Here is a 17,069-nt window from a genome sequence, read left to right on the forward strand (position 1 = left end):
AGAACCAAACTTTCAAGTCGTTAAAAGCCGCTACCAAAAACGAGAAGAAAAACTAAAACTAAAAAGAAACAGCGAAAGTCAAAGTGACGTTGAAGAAGGCGAGTTGATCGAAACTAACCAAACTAATTATAACTTTAAAATAATTGAACATTTCGAAGACCTTGATGATCATTATATTGGAAAACGAATATATTATATTGGAAAACGAGTACCTCATTATTCTAATAATAAACGTTTACGCAAAATCTGTTTCAAGCTACACTGATCAAATCAAAAGAAAAAAGTTCAAAAACATATCTAAAAAAATAAAAATTAAAAACTCAAATAATCAGTTTACAATACTCGGATTTTAACATGGTTTTAGACGATAAAGATCGCTACCCGCAAATCAACAGGAGAAAATGCCTGTCAACATGTAATTTAAAAACTTTATTAACTAAACTTAATATCGAAGATACCTGGTGCATTTTTGACCCAAATGCCTAAGAATACACATACAAATCAACAAATAATATATCTATTTCTCGCCTTGATAGACTATATATAAGCAAACACATGCGCCAACTCATATCAATCGAACATGAATCAATGATTTTTTCAGACCATCAAAATACTATATGCGTCACCATTTTGATGAAATTGAAAAAGAAGTCAAGGTTCTAAATAATAAAAACTTAAGCAAATATAATTACACTGACAACGTTTCAAAAATTATTAAAACAGGATGCCAAAAAATATATCATTCTGAAACACCTGACTGGGATCTTCTTAAACAAGAAATAAAAAACTTTCCACAAAAATTCAGTAAATCTGAAGCAAAAAAAAAAACGAGTTGAGGAATATAGAATCAAAAAGCATCTAAAAAATTCTCCTAAAAACTCCCCTCTTTAACCCCAGAATGAAATACTTCAGCGAAATTCTAAAATTAAAACTTCAAAGCTTTGAAATAAATAAAATAAACGGCGCAGAAATTAGAGCAAGAGTAAAATGGCGAACGGATGGTGAAAAATCCAGCAAATTCTTTTTCCAGCTTGAAAAAGCAAAAACATCTAAACAAATCTATAACATCTAAACGCTAATAAAAGACAAAAACGGAAATGAAAACAAAAACACCCAAGATATAACTAAAAGTTTTGAACAATTTTATAAAACTGTATAAAAACTCTACTAATGACGTCACACTACAAAAGAATTTACTCGATAACGCAGACATAAAAAAAATCACCAAGCAACAACAACGCTCATTAGACGAACCGATTATGCTTTGTGAGGTCTAAAATGCAATAAAAACTATGAAAAATAATAAATTCTACAAATCCAATTTTGACATTTTAGGTGAAAGTTTACTTACAGTTCTAAATGAAATAATAAAAAAAAACGAATATTACCCAAAAACAAGCCATTATAACTTGCCTTTTTAAAAAAGGAGATAAAACCGACATTTCAAACTGGTAACTAATATCTCTCTTAAACACGGACTACAAAATTCTTACCAAAATAATATCAAAACAACTCACAAAAATTCTCCCAACCATCATAAACGAAAACCAAATAGCGAGTATCCCTCATAGAACAATTTACCAAAACATGGCATATGCAAGAGACATAATATATCGCAAGTAAAAACAATTTAGATGCTTCCATTATATCGATCGACCAAATCAAAGCCTTCGACCGTGTCGACAGAAATTTTATATGACTGTTTATCTAAATTTGGTTTCAGTGTTTACTTTATTAACCTTATTAAAACTCTACACTATGACATTAGATCCAATCTTAAAATAAAGGGCTTTCTATCTGATAAAATAAATATATACAGAAGAGTACGGCAAGGATGTCCCCTCTCAATGACACTGTACATAATTCAGGCTGAAGTCTTTGTAGGGTATATTCGAAAAAATCCCGAAATAAAAGAAATTGCCCTAGACAACAAAGAAACTAAACAACAACAATACGCAGATGACACACATTTTTATTCATCATCTGACAAATTCATAAAAGCCCTAGGTAATGCCATAAATATTTATAAATTAGCTACAGGTACTAAATTAAACACTGCCAAATCCCAAGGGTTGTGGCTTGGAAAGAACAGATCAATAATAAAAGAAAACTTCTTAAATTTTTCGTGGCAAGACACCACACTTCGGAGTTTAGGTATTATTTTCTCAAGTTGTAGTCGATATACCAACCACCAATGGGATGAGGGTATCGCTAAAATTAGCAAAAAAATAGAAAGCTGGAAAAGATTTCATTTATCGATAAAAGGAAAAGCTATTATTATTAACCAAATACTCTTAAACAGCTTATGGCATCTTGCCTTTACGCTTCCTATTCCAGGAGACCGAAAAATTAAACAAATAGAACAAAAAATCGAAAGTTTTCTTTGGAACAATTGCACCATAAAAACTCCAAGACAAATATCTAAACTCCCTGTTGATAAGGGAGGCTTAAATATCATAGACGTTAAGGAAAAACTTCAATCTATACAACTTAGTTGGATTTCAAAATATTTTGATAAAAATGAAAAAAAAGCGTGAAAAGATTCAGCTTTCTACATATTCAACAATTACAGAAACGCCAACCAGGGAAACCTTATCTTTTTCACCACACACTCAACAGAATCGTTAAAAACTCTCCCTCCTAACTATCACCAAACTATAAAAAAATGGAGTTGCTTATACAGAAAAACAAATAACCACACAAATCTCACAATCGAAGAAATACTAAAGCAACCTACATTCTATAACCCATACATACACTACAAAAATAAAACTCTCAAACCAACTCAAGAATCCACAAACAATGACGTAAAAAAGCAAGGTGATATCGCAAAATTATTTATCCCTGGATTTCTGGTAAATCAAATAATTGGTATAAAACAACTCTTCCTAACAAAAATTATAAACTCCTTACCGCCTCAATGGAAACAGCTCATAAATACTCAAAATCAAATGTACGATCGCAACAAGTCACTGACATCTATTCACCTAAAAAATTGACCTCCCCTTCGTATTATTGACCTCAATCCAAAAACTTTATACATCATCTCAAAGAACTACAAAAACACAAATTTACCCAAAAAGTATTTCAGGTGGCAAGATCATTTCAAAAATAGCATGAAAAACACCACAGCAAAAAAATGGTCGCAGTTATTCTGCTCAATCCACAAAAACAACACCAACAACAAAGCACATGAAATAATGTATAAACTCATGCACTTTGTTTTACCTACCAACTCAGTATTTAAAAAGAGAGGATACATAAAAAATGATCTCTGCCCCCACTGTAAGAATAAAAAAGAAGATCTACCCCACATGATGTATAAATGCGAGAAAGTACAGCCACTAATAAAATATACATTTGCTCTTATCCGAAAAATTTATCCACATCATCCACCTCTAAAAAATACATTTAAATCTTTTCTTTTTGCTTTATCACCTTCTGTAAATAGTTTTTATATTGGTAAAATAATATTTAATGAGCTTTTATATAAATTATATTGCAACAGAATGAGGTCATTCCACGAAAAGTCCATGTTTATGATAGTGACGCTCTTAATAGAATTCCAAAACAAAATCAAAAAGATTTTGTTACAAAAATTCGAAATTTCGAAGCTAACAAATAAAAAGGATTTTCTTGTTTTAGAACTTGCATAAATCTGGAGCAACGAAAATAAAATTAATATAAAAATGAACAACAATCGTTTTAAACTGAGATGCCCAGATTATTTTTCGAATTTTTTTTTTATTTTTTTATTTATTTTGATTTTTCGTTTATTTTTGATTTTTGATTCTTTTTTTCTTTGTTTTTTTTTTATGTGGCCTCTAGAGACTATGTCTATATTTTACCTAGTAGTGGAACAGTAGACCAAATTGTAAATATAACTATTGTATTCATTATTAAAACTCTTCACAGCAAATGCCTGAGGAGAATATATATCAATATAAACTTTACTAATAAAAAAATTTATCAATAAAAAAAATACTTTCAAAAGCAAAGCTGCAAGCAATTTAGTAGCATATTTGTAAATATAACGTTAGTTGTACCTTGACCTTCACATCATTAAAATATGTAAAAGCAATGCTAAGCAAAATGTTACGCAAGTCTAGTTAAATATTGCTATATTTTGAAGAGTTCTTTGTTTGCTGGTGTAACTGGTTGTAACTAAAGCAACCACGCATAACTGAGTTGAGTTAAAATCAATGATATATTATGTATATAGATGTCTAACTTCGGTTCGAAAAGTGAAGCCGTGGAAGCCAATTCTTTTTCAGGCAAAAAAACTTATCTAGCTACTTTACTTTACTCCTACGGGGGTTACTTTGCACCGATTTTGAAAAGTTTTTGTAGTTCACCAGCTCTAATAACAATGTTGATTTTTAAATATATTTGGTTTTTTATGTTTGTTGGGCTGTCATTTTTAGTCTTGTTTTTTTAATATTTATGAAGCCATATTTTTTACCGATTTTTTCCTCCTTTAAAAGTGGCGTGTTTCTACACGAGAATTTAATCAACTTAAGTAAAGTTTGATTTTTTTATGCGAAGAAACTATCAGTAGTTTAAGTTATGCAAAAAAAAATTAAATTAGACTATTATTTATGAAAGTGCTGTTCAAAATAGTTTGTGTGTCATGTTTTAACCAAAAAGGGGCTACTTTGCACCAGCTAAGAAAGTGGTGAAAGGCAACCTCAGACTATATATTTTTAAGCATTTTATGGTTTTAAATCTTGTTAACAGATCCAAATTGTTTTTAAGGATGGTAAGGTATTACAAGAGGAAGATAGGAGATCGTAGTTACAAAAATTATTCAACTAAAACACTAAAATTATGTTTGGATATATAAAAAATATAACACTAAGTCAACGTATAGCTGATAAACAATTTAATATACCAAGAAAGACAATAATTAATAAGTTAAACCAAAAAAATTTGATGAGACCAGGTTAACAGCTTATATTTTCAAGATTTGAAGAAGAGTTTTGCTTCAAATATTAAATGCTGCAGAGCTGCAGTAAACGAGGAAACAATAAGAGCATATATTGAAAATTTAAAGGAGATTGTAAAAAACTTACCTGCAGAAAACATATGGAACCTAGACGAAACTAACTTAACCGATGATCCTGGAATAAGAAGAGTGATATATCGTCGTGGCATTAAGTATCCAGAGAAAGTTTGTAGTTTTTCAAAGTGCAGCACTTTCTTAATGATGTGTGGTAGTGCAGCTGGTGAATTGCTTCTACCAATTGTTTTGTACAAAGCCACTAAAATTTGGAATACATGGACAGAGGGAGGGCCAAAATATTGTCGCTTTCAAAGTACTAAATCAGGTTGGTTTGATTCATTTGCTTTTAATAATTGGTTTGAAAGTCTTATGTTGCCAAAACCAAAATAGTTAATTGGTAAAAAGGTTCTCATTGCTGACAACGTATCTACTCACCTTAATGTTACTATATTTGAAAAGTGCAGAGAAGAAAATATTTCATTTGTATGTTTGCCTCCTAACAGTACGCATCTTACACAACCCTTAGATGTTGCTTTTTTTAGGCCAATGAAAATAGAATGAAGAAAAATTTTGTTAGAGTGGAGAGGAACTCCAGAAGGTTTATTTTTTGGTGTCTTACCTAAGCAGTACTTTCCGTCGCTACTAAAACAAGTCCTTGATTTTCAAGAACCAAATATTATAAAAATCTTTAAAGTGGTTTTCAAAAGTGTGAAATTTACCCTTGTGATGTGCAACCACTGCTTGATAGAATTTCTAATAAAAAATTGAGTCGTCAGCCATCAGTTTGTCATTTTTGGATGCTCTCAAATTGACAAGAACTTCAATTGTGACAAAACCAAAGTTAGCAAAAAAGAAATTAGTTAACATACCAGCAGGAAAAAGTCTTTCTCATTTAGAGTTACTTGATATGGAACTAGATGGTTCCAGTAAAACAGAATCATTAGCTACCCAGCTTTTTGATAACCATCTATTTTATGACTTGGTGAAACCAATTAACAAGCAGATTGATGCATTTGTAATTGTAATAAATTGGAAAAATGAATATTTTCCTGGAATCATAAAATGTTTTGAAGAGAATGGAGCAAAAGTAAGTATCATGGTAAAATCTTCATATAATTGGAAATGGCCTCTGAAAAAAAAGATTTTTTTTATACGTAGGATACAATAATTGGAGGAATAAGCCCTCCTAAAACTTTGAGAGATCTTCTCAGTGCCAGAATTGTTTAATAGTGTGAAATAATGTGAAAACATTGGTATTTTAACGCTTATTTAATAAATTGTTTTGTGAAATTACTGAATATAACCTCATAATTAAATTACCTTTCAGGGCCTTTTTTTTTTTTTAGAGTTTAAAGACCATATTTTTAAACACATAAAATATTTTAACTATTTAAAATAAAACTCTAGTATCATTAGCTCCATTTAAGTCCTTAAATGAACACGATGTTGAAACCTCCATTATATTTGAAGATCTCCACTCTACCCGACTTATTAAAAAAGTATGTAGCATTTATTTTAATATGAGATTTGCTCGTCTACACTTGGGCTACACTTGGGCTAAGACAACAAACAAATAAACTCCTTTTGTTTAAAGGTTTGCAAACATGTTTATTAAATTTTAAAAAAAACATATGAGAATGTTTGATTAATGTTTCCTAAATTCTTTTCTGATTAGGTAGGGATTAAAGTTTTAAATAAAAAAGCTCCAAGTTATTTAACTTGGGACAGACGCTTTTAGAGCATTTCTATGAGTTATGATATTTTATAAGGAACGTAGGCTAATAAAAAACTTATCTTAGTAATTATTAAAACGAGTTTTCGAATGATCTTTAACTTATTGGTAACTTTAGATGCTTTGAGCATTTTTAACTTTTATTTCGCACGTCGGATAAAGCTTTTGCCCTTATTACAAATGGCGGATTCAATTTTTAAACAAAAAAAACGGCTTCACTTTTCGTCTAATAAAATCCCGCAAGTTAGACATCTAGTATATATAATATATCATTGTATATCATTGGTTAAAATACAACATAAGAGTTTATTTTGATACTTTATGGTATTAGGAATAAATATGTTCTATTGAAATTTAATTAAAGCATTAACGCAAACGCAATAACACGTAACGCAACGAATCAATTGAAATATGATAATAATCTTTATTTTTATAGTTAATTCAAATTCATTTATTAAACAAATTTTTTGGCTGATTAAAAACACTTATTAGAGGCTAAATGTGATGAATAAATTATGGAACCAATGATTGTAAACAAAGCTTGAATTTATTCGTAAACTTTTCTTAAATTTTTAAATATGAATTTAATTAATTTGAGGTTAATTTTCTAGGCTAAGTAAGATTAAGGTTCTTAGTTTAGGTATGGCTTTTTTGTTAGGTTTTGTAGGGTTAGTTGAAACTTAAATTTTATACGTCTTAAACATGTCTTGTACCCACAGAGAAGTATTTCTATTCTAACTAAATATCTATATTCTAACCAAATATTTGTAGCTAAGTTAAATCATTACTTAAATGATGCTGTTAATAAATATATTAATGCTAATTTTGTAAGCATAGGTAATATATTTTAATTAATATAGTAATGCTAATAAAAAACATTTTAGTCGTAGGAAGTCATAGGAAGTCGTAGGACCTTTCTGAAAGTTTCTAAAGTTTTAGGGACCATACTTTTTTTTTTCCTAATTTTTTTCCTAATTTTTTTTTTTTTTTTTTGCATTTTTTATAGTATACTGATGATGTATCAATATATATTTACCTTACATAGAATAGCTGGTTACACTATATTTTACTTATTTAAAATAACACTTTTTTAAGCAACACTTTTTTAAGTGATTACAAGAAAAAATGGAGCCTTTGCTTTGTAAGGAGGAAATTAGTGTTAATTTATATGCAATAAACAACGGTTTTCATTGAATTAAATCGCTATTTTTAATTTTGTGCGTTGTTAAAATATTATCATTATGCTAGAAAGAATCTGTGGCATGAAATTTAGATGTTAAAATAATGAAATTTAATTTTTCATAAAGAAAACTTAATATGTTTTAATTGTGTTATGAATAAAAGCAAAAAAAAAAAAAAATTTAAATTTAACAATACTAAATATTTTTCAGTAATCTAAATTTAATAAAAATGTTTTATTATCGTTTAAAGGTTAGTAAAAACTGAAAAATAAAACGAACTTTTCTTTTTTTTTGAGAGGGAAGGGGAGGGGGGAAGAGTAAAACAAAGTAGAAATGTTTCAATAAAAAGTGACTTAAAACTTGATCTTTCAATGAAAAGCTTTGTTTTACAATTTTTTGTTTTCAATGAAAAGTTTTAATTTAAAGTGCTCATTATTACCAAATGATCTAGTTAATATGAGAACTTTTGCTACTTTTTTAAAAACTCTGTGTTTTTAGGAAAAAAATTTCGGGTGCTCATATAAGTTGTCAGAGTAAATTTTTAGATCCAGCATAATTATTTTTGAAAATATTTCAATTTTCGCTTAAGGTGCTCATAATACCCTAATCTATCTTAATCGTTTTTTGATTACCTTAATACTAGGTATCAAAGTTTTAGACAACTTCTACTATTTGTTTGAACCTTATCTTTTGCTTCTCGTTTAGTTTTAGATTTGGTACGTTCTTCAAGAACGTTTCTTCGATAGGGGATTTATCATATCTCTCCTGGATTTTATTTTGCGCTGCATTATTTTTGCTAGATTTGAAAACTAATTATCTTTCTGTAATTTAAATTCAAAAAATTTGTGTTTTTATCGTTTATAGGTTTGAGTTAATAAAATTGAAAAAACAATGAGTTAAATTTTTTGTCGTTATTTTTTTGCGTAAAACAAAGTAGTATTGTTTCAATATATAAATATAGCAAAAAGCTATATTTAAATAAAGGGATATTAAACACCTTTTTGCAAATCAAGCAAAAATATTACCAACTCTTATTATGAAACTTATTAATTCAATTCAATCTAAAAATTAATTATTAGTTGTTTTAAAAAACGAAGCATAAGAAAAATTAACAATAAAACTAATTACTAAACGCTTTACGAATATTTCTAAATCGTCATCTTTTAAAAGGCAATGCATTGAATACTTGTGACGTTTTAAAACGCTATAATTGGGATAGCTTTTTTTTATGGAATTTTATTGCTGTCTTAAAAGGATAATCACGAAAGTTAGGTCTCTTTTAAAATCTTTTAAACAAAGTTTTATGATTCTATTGGGTTTTAAATAAACTTTAAAAAAATGTGGTTTTTTAATAAACTAAACATGAACCAAACGTTTTCTTTAACTACTTGTGTTAGAGATGATTTTGAGAAAAGCTTTTTAGCAACATCTAGTCAGCAACAAAAAGACCTTGATCAAAAAAAGTGCTTGCGGAACCAGCGTCTAATCCTAGTACCATGAATGCAACTTTATTAAAACCATCGTAGTATCGATATCATTTAAAACTATTTTAGAACCCAAAACATATTGTTCTAAGTATTTTCTGTATTTCGTCATTTGTCAATAAACTTTTGTATCTTAGATGGCTTAGCAAGAAATACAGATGTTTTTTTAAAAACCGGACAGAACAAAAATTTTTGATATACTTTGCAATTTTTCGAAATTCTATCTTTTGATTATTTACTAATTCATCGGGAAGCTGAAAAATTATTATCAAAATATTTAGCTGTGGCGCAATAGTGGGAGCAATGGCGTCAGAATAAAAAAAGAAAAAGTAAATCCCTACTCTGTCCATGCAAGCAATATTAGTTTAAAGGCGGCGTGAACTTCCTTATTAAATGCTCTTTTACGGTGCTCTGTAAGACCTTTAAGTCTTCGTGTAGAAATAGATAGTTTAGGAAATAGAATGTGCATAAAACACACGTTCTGTATCTTAAAATTGAAACTTAGGAGTAAGTTTCAATATTTTAACTAATTATGGCAACTTGTTATAATTGTGGAAAAGTGGTTATCCAATAGCGGTGCATAGTTATCTATTAGAGGTGCATAGTTATTCGTTAGATGTGCAAAAATTTGTTTTCCCAATAACTAAAAGTTTTAAGATTTTATAACAATCTTTTGTTTATGTACTTTAACCATAGTGATTATTTAGCTTGGTTTAATTACATAATACAAATCTTTGATAATTTTGCTTATTTATTTTGATTACAAATCTGAACAAAATTAAATAATTGTGCGTGTTTATAAGAGAGTGAGGATATAAGAAAGAAGAAGAAGAAGGTATACCTTCTTCTCATCTATAGATGAGAAGTCGTCTATGTACTTAGTTAGTAAATTGTTGCTAATTGTATTTAATCGAATTAAAAAATGTTTAAAATGACTAGTATTATAGTTTGACTTAATCCTTTAATAAATATAATTGAAGACATAAGTGGATGAAGGCGTTATGTCGCAAAAATACAAAGTTCCACTTTTTTACACAAATAAAGGTGTTAAGTAACGGTCTTTCACATGAACATAATGACACCGCACAAAAATGTGCTAAAATACGATTTTCACAGTGGATGAAGGAGTTATGTTATTTATTAATTCACACATAACACGATATACATGTACAACACATTTTTTTTATGAAATTAAGTATTACATACACAATCTTAAGTGTTTGGTTACTATATCCCTCCATAAACATATCTTTGCTATATAAAAATATCTAGAACAATATGTGTTCAAAACTTTAACTCCTGATATCTCAGTTCCATATTGGTGTAACATAACACCTTCATCCACTTATGTCTTCAATTATTAATAATAAATAGATAAAAATAAGTATTAATAATAAATTAGCTTATAATAATATTAATAATAATTTAGCTGGCATTTTTTTATGCGAAAATTTTTTTATAGTTAGAAACAAATTTATATATTTTAAATATTTATTCATTAATTAGGTTATTTTAACATGCGTTTATTGATTTAAATACTTATCTTTTCATATTTTTTTTTTCACGGTATTTAAAATATAATTTTTTTTTTATTTTTTTTAACATATGAACACTCAGTTACGTCTATCCCTAAAAGCTAGTCTAGCTAACGGATCTTTAGCTAAACTAGACTTGTAAGAGCTTAGACTATTTATAATCGAATATTTTTATTTAGAAATGAATCCATCATTTCCACAAAGAAAAGCTCAGAAAAAGTGTGCTTACTGGGTATTTTGTTTCAACGAAAATAAACCTAACTAAAGGATGTCACTTATTTCAAAAGCATTAAAGGAGTCAAATGAGTCACATAGTCTGCATTTTATTGAAACATCTTCTGCGCCACTGCTAAAAGCAGAAGCTTTAGCATTTTAAAGCAAAACATACAATAAATGGTGTCTTGTGAGATAAAAGATTTCAAAATATTTATTGCGTGTTTACTACACAGAGATGTTAGAAAACATCATACATAAGAAAAAAACTTCATACATAAGAAAATATTTTTATTTAAACAAGAAAGAAAAGAACACGCTTATTCATTGTTTTGCTTCATTGGTCTGGTTCATTGTTTTGCTATTTCCACAAACAAAAGCATTGCTATAATAAAAATAATTATTTCAATTAAGTCAACTTTTAGTTGAATTTTAATGCATTTTTATAATTTATTTTGCTCTTTAAAAAGGAAAAGGCTTTTACAGCTATTGCATAAAAGTAAACTGATGTTATTAGTTGCATAAGTTATCTTTAGTTTTCTGAAAAAAAAATATCTAAAGCTTATTCAATGCAGCAACAATTTAACTGAACGCCAGATTTCAGTTTATAATCCACCATTTATTTTTGTTCATTAAAAGATACTCTATTATCGGTATATATATCGGTAGAATCCATTTTCTGTGTGAAGTAAATATAACATTAGTTTAGTAAAATAAAATAAAATTTTGTTTTTCTTCAGACATAACTGTTGCTTTATTTTTACACATGTCAAACAATCTTAGTTTAATGTCACTCAACCTCATATTGAAATATCTTTAAATGTTAAAGTTGAAAGGTTCTTAAGCATTTGTTTGCTTTAGTGAAATACAACCTTCATTGTTGGAAATATATATTGCATTATATGTATATATATATATATATATATATATATATGATATATATATATATATATATATATATATATATACATATATATATATATTATATATATATATATATATATAATATATATATATATATATATATATATATATATATATATATATATATATATATATATATATATATATATATACACATATATACAGTATTGGGCAAAACATTTGCAACCAACATCGAACAATGCTAAAAAGTGTTCTTAATTTTACATGTCTTAAAAACGAAACGAACTATACTACCACAGCAAACAGTTCAGGAGTCTGGAGTCATAGCATGCCATGACTTGAGCAATCAGCTGACAGGTGACAGCACACACGCAGAATTTCGTTGACAAGTGCCATTTTGCAGCGGACAAAACAAGTGCAACTTTTTTGGTTTGTTTCATTTTCTTAAGTCTGGTCCGTGTCAACGTCACGGAAGTTTTTTAATAATTAAAGGAAGTATCCAGAAGTTTCCAGAAGTTTCCAGAAGCATGCAGAAGCTTCCAGAAGTTTCCAGAAGAAGCATCTGGAAGCATCCAGTAGCATCCAGAAGTATCCAGAAACATTCAGAAGCATCCAGACGCATCCAGAAGCTTCCAGAAGCATCGAAAAGAAGCATTTAGAATCTTCCAGAACAGGTTCACACAGGTTCATTTTACTATATAAGTGACATGTAAATCGACATGTAATTCAGTCAGTATATGGTCAATCAGTCAGTATAATCAAGACAGTTTATCGAAGTGAGTTTTATTAAAGTGTTTTATCGAAGAACATCAATACAAGAAGTGAAATACAACAAGTGTTTCATTACATCAATACAGTCCACATCCAACCAAGACGTTTTGTTCCACAGAGCATTATTGTATCATCACAAGGTAAATGTAACACGGTAAGTCTTGAAAAGTGTGATTATTTATTTTTATTATTTTTATGACTTCAAGTGCAAAAATGGCTCCCGACAGTCTTGGATTGGAACTAACAAAAAAAATTATTGGCGATTACGTAAGAGGAATGTCACAAAAAAGTATTTGTGATAAATATCGCGTGAAAAAATGGACCGTATCAAGACTATGCTCCAAATATCGTTCTACGGGGAAGTTGGCAGCAGATAATAAAGGTGGAAGACCGCGTTCAACTACTTCTAGAGAGGATTCTATGATCGTCAGATCCGTCAAGAAGGATCCCTGGATATCATCAGTTGAGATACAAAAGCAATTAGAGCTGCCTGTATCGAACCAAACAATCAGACAACGTGCTGTTTAAGCCGGATTGTTTTCTTGACGCCCTGCAAAGAAACCGCTGATTTCACTAAAAAACCAGAAGAAAAGACTTCTGTTTGCTACATCTCATATTGACTGGAATGTGCAGAAATTGCGAACTGTCCTGTTCAGTGATGAATCGAAGTCCAACATCATTGGGAGCGATGACATTTGCCATGTACGTCGACCGGCCGGAAAACGCCTCAATTTACGTTACTGCCATAAGACCGTGAAACATGGTGGAGGCAATGTAATGGTCTGGGGGTGTTTTTCTGCTAACGGTCTTGGTCCAATACATCGAAACGATGGAATAATGGACCGTTTTATGTATAAAAATATCCTGAAAGATGTTATGTTACCTCATGCTGAATGGAATATGCCAATAAAATGGGTTTTTCAGCAAGACAACGTACCGAAACACACTGCAAAAGTAGTCAAGCAGTGGTTTCAAGACAACCACCTATCGGTGATGGATTGGCCGCCTCAATCTCCGGATCTCAACCCTATCGAGAACCTGTGGGAGATCGTCAACCGCAGAATTAATCGTGAAGGTGTTCGTAATAAGGATCAACTGTTTGAACAAATCCAAAAGGCCTGGGCAGCGATTCCACAAAGTTTCATTGATCACCTGATCGAATCTATGCCTCGAAGATGCAAGGCTGTGATCGACAACAAAGGATTCGCCACGAAATATTGATAGCGAAATACAGCTTGGTTAACATTTTGTCGAGTTGCACTTGTTTTGTTCAGAAGGAAATCAACTTTTTTTAATACTTTTGATTAATTTATTAATTTTCGTGTACAAATAATGAACTTTGTGATGAATAAAACTTGAAGAACTTTGTCTCTAAACAGTTACATAGTTATTTCTCTAAATTGAAAAAATGCAGCACTTTTATGTAAAGAAACTAAATTAGCATTATTTGGTTGCACTTGTTTTGTCCGATACTGTATATATATATATATATATATATATATATATATATATATATATATATATATATATATATATATATATATATATATATATATATATATATTGAATAAAATTAACAACACTTTAAAAAAATTAAAGTAACCTTTTCATTATTATTTCTTTCTTCTGACCAAAAAAACAATTATTTTTGCTTTTTACTAAAAATTCTTGATCAATCTCAACATTACACAAACTTTTTAACTAATAACAGAAATAGAAAAATTTATCCCCGCCTCCCTGGATTCGTTACTGATATATCTGACATATATCAGTAACGGATCCATATATATATATATATATATATATATATATATATATATATATATATATATATATATATATATATATATATATATATATGGATTGTCATATAATGTTGCTAAAAAACGGTTTTATGAAAAAACAAGTATGACTTTCCGGTTTGTATTTTGTATATTTTGTTGTTGATTTAAATACGAGAATACGAATACAAATTTGATCAGCCTTGGCACAGTGGTTGAAGCGCTGTCTTTAGAATCGGGAGGTATAAGGTTCGATGAATGCTTGGAAAACTTATTGATTGTTAGTTTAAAAAAAAAAAAAAAATCGCAGTTTAAAAAAAACAACGTTTAAAACACAGACCAGATAATCGGTTGAAAATTCATGAATCTCAAATCGGTTGAAATAGAAAATCTATAAAATAGGTCGAAAAACAAATCGGTCGAAAACAAAAGTCATTAATCGGTTGAAAATAATAAAAAGACTATTATTGGTTGAAAACATTTTTGGCCTCAGTAAGTTATCTGAAAATTAGTTCCGCTTTTTAGTAGATGTTCTGTTTGCAGAACAACTTAGTAGGTCGAGATATTCGCAGGTTTAACTATCTGACCCGCAAAACCTTAGAAGCCGCTTGTGATATTAAATTCTAATTATAAATTAAATTTATGTTTTGCAAAATTCCTTTTTACTTAAAGCGCTCCACACAAAAACATATGCATTAGAAGTACGCTTGGAGAAAAAAATCAAGAAATTCGATTCTAATGACTAACACTTGAAAGCAAAGTGCTGTTTATTTTATCCAAAAAAGAAAAAAAAATTAAAGTAACCTTTTCATTATTATTTCTTTCTTCTGACCAAAAAAACAATTATTTTTGCTTTTTACTAAAAATTCTTGATCAATCTCAAAAATACTATATGCACATTACACAAACTTTTTAACTAATAACAGAAATAGAAAAAGTCCTGTCAAAACAAATTTGTTTATATTTCACTTATACTAATCAAACATTTTGCAAAACTGAAAAAAAAAAAAAATGAAAAAAATGTTTTTCTTTAGAGAATGTAAATATAAAACATCGGAAAACACGCGACATTTATTTGAGCAGCTTTACTCCTACCTCTACCATTTGTTAACTAAAAATTATTTCACACTACATTACTTTTAATAACAACTGGCATTTGCTATCCTGATTTCAAACCTAAAACCCACATGCAAAGTTTGTTTGTTTTACCTTTACATTATATACTATATTGTAAATATATATATATATATATATATATATATATATATATATATATATATATATATATATATATATATATATATATATATATATATATATAGTTCTTTTAGTAAAAATTAATTTAAAACCAACCACTTTTATCTGACTCGTATAATTACATTTAATAACTACATGTAATTATAATTAACAATAAATGAATGATTTTAAATTTTCATCTCAGTAATATTTATTTAATCTTTTGTATATTTTTTTTTTTATGTTGATCAACATAAAAAATTATACAAAAAGATCAAATGATAAGATAATCATTAGTGTCATGTTTAAATTTGTTTGTTCAAGGATTTTTATTTTTCGAAGTAAAGTAAAATCAAATTTTTTATTTTGTGAAGTTTATCTGCGTTGCTTATGGTGATCTGGGCATAAGCTTAAATTTCAACTCATGTTTCAAGCAAGAAAAACGGTTATTGATATTATTGACGCCAATATAAAAATATTAAACGAGCTATTGGACAAAGATCAAGAGTCAAACGACAACTTATTCTTTTTTTAAACGTATATTTTGCTGCTTCTATAATAAGATAATAAAATTATGTTTACATAAAAAATTTTTAAAAACATGTGCTCGGTGTAGTTAAGGCAATTTTGAAATATTATTGCGTCTGTATGATATTTTGTTGATTACAACATATTTTCGTTAAATGATCAGGTCTGCGAATTATGAAAAGAATTACAATTTTAATAAATTTTGCGGTATCATAAAATATAATTGTTTGTAGTGAAAAAATCCAGACCGAAGATTCTTATTTTTTTTTTTTTTAAATCTTCTTAAAATCACAATCGCTTGTCCAAATTTGAATAAGATTTTAAATAAATAAGTTTTTTAGGTGAAATGAATATCATATTTGAATAATATGATCTTTATGATCTAATATTTTTTGTGAAATAGATAGAAATATTGTATTTGGACAACTATATATAGTTAACATACGTCAGAACCGATTAGAACTAAGATCGATAGTGGGTTAAGGCACTTTTACAAAAAATTTTAACTAAACTCATGTTAAGCCGATGAGCGAAAGTGATCTAAATACTTCAAAATAGTGTTCTTTAGATTTACTATCGGGAGTAGTAAAAAGATTTTAAAAATTATATATAAAAAAGAAAATATTCTTTAAATATTAAACTTGAGGCAAAAAAAATTACAACATCTAAAGCTTTTGTTTGGACATAAGACGCTCATAAAATCATGCTAATTCCAAATAAA

At 28.5% G+C, this 17,069-nt stretch overlaps 1 pseudogene; it reads right to left on the minus strand.

The window, feature by feature from the left end:
- The window catches only part of LOC136091311 (dopamine D2-like receptor), a 34,938-nt pseudogene extending 20,446 nt beyond the window's left edge, over positions 1–14,492 (minus strand).
- Between the last annotated feature and the right edge of the window lie 2,577 nt (positions 14,493–17,069).

This window comes from Hydra vulgaris, chromosome 15 (assembly GCF_038396675.1).
Source record: "Hydra vulgaris chromosome 15, alternate assembly HydraT2T_AEP".
Taxonomy (NCBI): domain Eukaryota; kingdom Metazoa; phylum Cnidaria; class Hydrozoa; order Anthoathecata; family Hydridae; genus Hydra; species Hydra vulgaris.